Source organism: Haemaphysalis longicornis, unplaced genomic scaffold (assembly GCF_048455015.1).
Source record: "Haemaphysalis longicornis isolate Haplotype H1 unplaced genomic scaffold, Haemaphysalis longicornis Haplotype H1 scaffold_63, whole genome shotgun sequence".
NCBI classification, from domain to species: Eukaryota; Metazoa; Arthropoda; class Arachnida; order Ixodida; family Ixodidae; genus Haemaphysalis; species Haemaphysalis longicornis.
This window is the reverse complement of record NW_027526411.1, coordinates 763,596-769,360: the sequence shown is the minus strand read 5'-3', so window position 1 is coordinate 769,360 and position 5,765 is coordinate 763,596. Positions and strand designations below refer to the sequence as shown.

Sequence of the window (5,765 nt, the reverse complement as noted above, 5' to 3'; positions counted from 1 at the left end):
CCGAGTCGGCGGGGACCAGTCCATAGATGTTGACCGGATGTGTTTTCAGGAACGCGGTAAGATTGCCGGGACCAATGCTTCGAATTACAAACTTGCAAACGTACGTCAAGTATCTGATAAAGAAGGAGCCCTCGTCTCAGCTCAACCTCATGAAGCTGAACGCAAATACGCGCCAGGGAATGCCAAGAACCTGGTAGCGTCAAATATCCAAACAGACGACGAAAGGTCTAACGAGCACTAGGATGCTCATGTCGCTGACAAGGCTGTATCAGCGACTGTGGTCCAAGGCGACAACGACAAGGTCAGCAAACGTGACAATGCCAGCCTAACACAAACTGTCTCCAAGGACAGCATGCCTCGTGTCTTTCGCACACGAAAAACAATTATCACATTATCATACGACACGAAGTCTGAACATGCCATGGACGTTCCACAAAGTGCCTTTCTTAGAAAGGCCGACATGGCCGAAAAGACAAGTTTGCATGGCGTTCAAGTATTCCTTTGAAAAAAGGGGGAAATAGGCGACGACGCAGATTTAGGACACACAGGAGGGGTTCTTATCTCTTGCTGTAGTGCTGTGCCCCAGCTCTGTTCTACATATGGATACCTATACAATACCGGGTTCTTAGAGCTCTGTTGGTTACCCACATTCGCAGCTCAGAACGGCCTTGAGTTTTTAGTTCATAGGACAATTCCTTGCCTTCGCAATGATTCCCACTCCCAGTCTTAAATGTCCCTCTAATGTTTTTGCACATCAATGCACTGCATGGTGAATTGGTCATCTCGAGCTACTCCCAATCACCAAAACTGACGCGAAATTACCCCAGCTCGTCCAGATATCTAGAGAGATTTGCCCGAGAGCAAATTCTAAGAAAGATTTTGGTGCAGATCCCAAAAGGTGAACAAAACACTTTGGAAAGAACATCGATACCACAAGCGAACATTTACTACGCAATACCCGTTTATAAATTCTCAGCAACCAGTGTCCACAATTTGCTCTTCAGCAGTAATTATTCCGTGTTGACCCAAGCAGGCCATCCACTGCTGCGAAGGTGGGCAATCACACAGAAAGCGGCTTAGTAAATTTGGCACGCGTTTCCTTTGCAAGACTTGATGTGCAGGTTCTGGACGTTTGCCCACTTGCCATTTAGGTGAGCATCCAGGCTTTCGACAACGGTGCAAACGTTCTCCAGCAGCTTGTCCCGTGTCATCTTCACATTTCCCACGGTTGCTGTGATGACAGAACGTTCTATTGGCGTGAAGAAGACGACATGCTTAACCTCTTCCACCTTGGCCTGCATTGACTCTTCGTGGGTAATCAGCACCGGTTCCCTGCGCGACGCGGCCAGATATTTCTGCACCTCGGCGGGAATTTCTTCGTATACCGATGGTGATGCTAGGAAGGCGTCGTACTTTTTCGGAAACATCCTCAGCCTTTTCTTGTTCTTGCTCATTCTCAGAATTGACTCTTTTGTCCGGCAAGACAGGCCGATCGCCTTCGCCTCTTCGCAGTGCTCTTCATCCCCAAGAACGCACACCTGGAAGCTAAATTTGGGGGCGTGCTTGAGCCTTATAGCACCGCCGAAGCCTTTGTCCTCGCGAGGGTTGAAGCTGTAGAGGGTGATGTGAAGCTTCACGGTCTCGACGAAGAGGAGCTGTTTGAACATCGCCTCCTTGAGAACCGCTCGAATGCCTTGTTCCACTGCCCTGGGTTGCACGTGAATGTCCATGGCTGCCGCCTGCTTAACGGCGATGGCTCACGAATCACTTCATGGACGGAACGGGCGGCTATCAATCCCTGCGCAGAATTGACCCTTGTGGCTCAGAACGGACTGGTTTTAAGGTTGACAATGGCGATTGGGAATATGGTCCGAGAAAGAGTGACGCCTTACCAGAGTAACGCATTTGCTGGAGCCATAGTAGACAAGGAATGTGCATTGGAAAACTTTCCTCCTCCTCCAGGTACGTTCTCGAGGAGGATTCCGCTCTTCTGGTAAAATGTGGTACTTAGCCTAGCATGCAAGACAAAAGTTTAAAAACACTCACGCTACTTTGAATGATGTCATGCCGTGACAGGAACGCAGAGCCAAAGGGCATGCACCTCCCCGTCTGGGTCATCGTAAGTGTGATACGCGGGGACGTTGAGAGTATTAAAGCGAAGCTTTAGTCCCCTTACTGATGCCGCTGTGCTCCAATACGCCCTCTAGTCAGGACAACTTTCTCTGACAATGATGATGAATGATCGTGGGTGAAGTGAAAGGAAAAATTAGTGCCCTTCCACGCTGTGGAAACGGATGATCTGCGAAGCTGCATGCCCTCCACGGAGTGCACCAAAAACACGTTTGTTTGTAATTTATGACTGAGCATACGTCCTAGCCAATTACCTGAAAGAGATTTCGAAATACCCGAGCTGTATCCTAGTCCACAAACTTAGAGCTGTCTCTTTTCCTCCCGTGGCGTAGGTATCTTACTGTTCGTGTAACACGACAACCCAATCCACTCTACCACTCAGGACACCGCACCGGACGTATTGGGCTGTTAGACGGCCGCGTTTTGACCTCACGCCAACACAACGGAGGTGTCATCAATAAGGAAATAAGGCCTATAGACCGTTCCATCGGGCGAGGGGGAAACGTACTCTCGCACGCAGCGGTCGCGGGGTGCGGGCCGCCTTTCCCCCTCTCTGGAGTGTGCGCCCGATCACAGCGGGCCTGGCGCGGCTGCTTCTTTGCCTTGACTACGCTCTGTAGGCATCGCGGGTGCGGGTTTACCCTTACTTTACGCATTATTTTATGGAAATGTTAATAAATGAGCCAGACTAGGTTCATTTGAGTTGCTTGTGTGCTTTACAGGCGAGATTTTAGGCAATTTTGTTCTGCTGAGCTCTTTCTGTACAGTTACTTTGGAGTAGTTGCAGAACATTATTCTACCTTATTTCCAAACTAAAATAGGTCACTAAAACTTACCTCTGCCGCAGATGGTATTAGTAACATCTCCACCGTTGCTGCGGTCACATTGCGGTAAACTCAGCTCCAAGTTTTGCGTGGGCTGGCCTTGGCGATTTTCACAGTGACACCTCCCTAGGTTGTCCCTTTCCCCGGAAAATCTGACGGGAAGCGGAAGGGGGCTACTGAAGGGGATTCTACCTCCATTCTTCCCGCATCCCCGATGCGGGCAAAATAAAGTTGTTCACTCACTCACTCCAGCCAAGAGTTCAGTCTGTTACTCAAATGTGATGTCTCTGTCGGCTACATCAAACTAAGCAACGAAAAAGCGAACGCATGTCTGGTTGCCCGGTGGCAGACACTTAATATGTCCTTATATGACGCTCTCCAGGAGCTGTGTCGTTTATTTTATTTATGTTGTATATTAGTTGCACGGCTAAATTATGCTGCAGAGCAGCTCAAAATTTTAGAAAGAAGAAGTTTTGTTTATAGGTGAGGGTAAAGTGTTTATATATCGATAAGATTTAATACAAAATATTGATGTCGCAAAATGCCTGTATTAACCCCTGCAGAGATATGTAGCCTGAAGTCTGTTACACTGGCACACGGTTCTGCTTGTTGCCCATGGGCGCCGGTCTTATCATGGTTAGATCGTTTTATCCAACATCAGTTTTTGCAGTAAAGCGATCAAAATACCCACTATAAGCGATCCCGGACACACACGCAAACAAAAAAAAATTGTTACGAAGTATTGCAGACATTCGCGGACCACGCTACCTCGAGGCGAATTTCAGCTCCCCCGCGGCCCAAAAAGCCGCCAATTTAAGCCAGATCGTTTAAACTTGTCCTATGCAACAACTTTCCCAGATAAAGTATATTACGGAAATGAACGCACAACGCGCTACAACGAAAAATTCACCGAGCTCCCGCAGGAGCCCATGCGCCGCAGAGCGAACGCCTAAGCCAGCGAATCGGCCAGCTACGAGAGGGCGCTGCGCACGCAAGATGGCGGCGCCCTCGTCGGAATGATCTATAGCTACGGGTGCCCCGCCTCCCCCCTTCCCCCCGTACCTCCACTCCCAACCCGTGCACGCATAAATTGGCAACCGGTCATGAGCGGGTCCTTATAGAGAGAGAGAAGGCTCTTTATTACAAGACAAAGCCGAGATGTTTGCCAGAATTTCGACACCGACATGCTACTCGGCGGAGGAAGGAGGAGGGGGGACGGAAAAGGCGATAGGAGAGGAAGAAGATGAAGAAGCTCGTTCGTAATCTGCCTGGTATTTTGTCCCTTCTTTTTGCGATAATTTTGCGAGTTTTACAACCATTTCAGCCAGAACACCTGCCTCGTTATGGAAGTTTTCTCCGTATGCTTCTCCCGGGTCCTCTTCGCAGTCTGCCGCCCTGACAGGGCCTCGAAGATCGGGTGACACTGGTACCGGCGATCCTGACATGGTTCCCCTGCCGTGGAGCGCCCCGCGGCCTCAATGGAGCGCTCACCGGTTGTAATCGGTGGCGAAGAGAATGCAAGTGAAGCTACTTCTAAAAGAGACAATGCCATTGATGCTACTTCTAAAAGAGACGCTGACACGATTGTTGGGGGCAGCGAACTTGCCGTAGGGATAACTGACGTCGACGAGGAAGGCTGTAAGGCCGTGAGTCATCGCAAAAAAAGCAAAAAACGCTCAGTCGGTATACCAGTGGTTGTGTTGCCGGCTAAAAGTGATCAAGACCTCAGTAAGGTGAACCCCATAGTCCTATTCTCGGCCTTCAAGACTTTGCTTGGGCAGGCGCCTTTTCTCAGTAGGTTCGCTGCTCAGGGTGTCTTGCTCCTCGACGTAATCACGGAGAAGGAGGCTAAGGTATTGTTGAAGAATCAACCAGGTAGGAGGAATCGCAATTGCTGCTCGACTCCTTCACTCCTACGTGCAGAACACGTGCATCATAAGGGGGTGTGCCCAAGTGGTATACGAGAGGACCTACTGCTATACCTCAGGCCTCAAGGTGTACTGCACGTCAGAAGAATTCTTCGTCGAAGTGGCTCGTCGGTGAACGGATGAAAAACCACTCCATCTGACGATGTGGTGTTGTCGTTGGCACCAAACACTGAACGGCCGAGAACCATCAACTTCGAATTTACAAGGATATGAAACGGCCGACTTAACGGAGGCGCCTCCTCGTTGCTTCAAATTCCAGCGTTTTGGCCATATGGCAGAATCCTGCAGAGGAGATCAGCGCTGTAAGCGACGCGGTGGCCCGCATGACTTCCGGAAATGTACTGCGGGTTTCACCTGTGCCAACTGTAGTGACGACCACCCAGCAAGTTGCAGCGGCTGTCCATTTCGAGTCAGCCCTCTGCACACGAGGAAAGTCTTCGTCGAGGGACCCAGATCATCTCCAACACTGTTGACACATCCCGTCACAGACAGCTTCCCGGCTCTCAACGCACAGGAAGCAAACAATGAATCCAACATGATGGCAAATCCGGCAAGTGCTCAACCACTGGGTCATTAGAGCTCCCCCTTCGATCACCTCATCTCGGCGCAGACTTCAAGACTGCGGAAATTAAATGGGGCGTGAAAGATATGCCAACGTCTTGAAGGAGCGCCGTGTTCATTCAACGGAAACTAAGATGGAGGACGGAAGGAATGTTGTGAGAGCCCTTTTTGCAGCCGTCCGGCCTCACCTTGCTTCTATGGCACCAAGCTTTTTAAAGACCTTTCCTGAGACCATGCTTAGCTTGGAACCACTAATATTGGGATTTTCTGCGACGCTCCTGCCGGAGCATGATATCTCTGCTTAAGCAACCGGTCACCACGA

The 5,765-nt window shown here is 50.0% G+C and overlaps 1 pseudogene; it reads right to left on the bottom strand.

Moving 5' to 3' along the window:
• Positions 1–1,076: 1,076 nt before the first annotated feature.
• LOC144144134 (large ribosomal subunit protein uL1 pseudogene) lies at positions 1,077–1,730 on the bottom strand (annotated as a pseudogene).
• Positions 1,731–5,765: the final 4,035 nt, after the last annotated feature.